Below are 1073 nucleotides of genomic sequence, written 5' to 3'. Positions count from 1 at the left end.
GCGGCGCGGGAGCGGATGGCGTGGCGGGCCCGGGCAGCTGAGCGCGGCTTCCACCCTTCCCGCTACGCGCTGCCTCTCCGGCGTCCCTTGCCGAGGCAGCAACTTGAAACGCAACCCGTGGTTGCTGAAAAGACACGTGCAACTCGGGGCAAGTCAGACTGCTTGCAACCTATTTGATGTGTCTGATAGGGCAGGTGGTAATTTCTGTACCTCTGGCCGCCGGGAGGTTTCTCGCTGAAATATGGTTATTTCCAATATGGTAGCGATAAGTTTAAATCCAAATGCACTGTGTTGGTGAAAGAAAGTATGGTGATACGGCTGGGAGAAAACAATTTTCACTGCAAGCCGTTGTGTGCCCCCGCACCGGTACTTACAGAGTGCGCTAGTATGCAAGGATTTGAACCCGTTTCGTTGCCCCAAGATCTCCCCTGCTTTTCCCGGACACCTCCCCATTGTAACAGCTACAGGAACTAAGCCATTTAACGAGGGTACGTAATTAGAAAATTAGATTTAAAACTCGGGATGTATTGCGTCGCAAAGAATAAAACCCATGGCATGTGCTACGAATATATTTGGGTGGTATTTCATTACTTGGCTTTCCCTAATTACTTTTCTGCTTCTTGCGGAAGCGAGACGCAGGGAGATCTTTCTCACCAGGGCTGCCTGCGAGGTGTGAGGGAGGATGAGCAGCCCATCGGAAACACCGTCTGCGGCCGGTTACCGCACCGAGGCGGGGAGGTGAATCGGAGCAGGTGCGGGGAACAGCCCGTTTGCCCACAGCCCCAGTGGGATCTCCTTTTCTTCGCTGCCGGGCGGCGTGCACTGCCCGGACAGCCCTGCAGCCCGCCGCAGCGCCAACTGGCCTCCCCCGCAGGGCATCTTACACACTCGTGGGTCCTCGTCGGGGGAGGAAAACAAACTAGCGGTGTCTCCTCCGCTAACCAAACAAATACTCATCTATCTCAAAACTGAGTAAAAGACGATGCGCAGCTGCTCTTGGGAACCCGTTTCCACTAAACGAAGAAGCAGGGTACCAAGTGCCAGCGCGGGGGTGGAAAACCCCCCTCCCCCCC

The sequence above is a fragment of the Chaetura pelagica genome, unplaced genomic scaffold, assembly GCF_000747805.2.
Source record: "Chaetura pelagica isolate M959 unplaced genomic scaffold, ChaPel_1.0 scaffold42, whole genome shotgun sequence".
NCBI classification, from domain to species: domain Eukaryota; kingdom Metazoa; phylum Chordata; class Aves; order Apodiformes; family Apodidae; genus Chaetura; species Chaetura pelagica.
The sequence above is the reverse complement of the archived record's forward strand: the minus strand, read 5'-3'. Positions refer to the sequence as shown.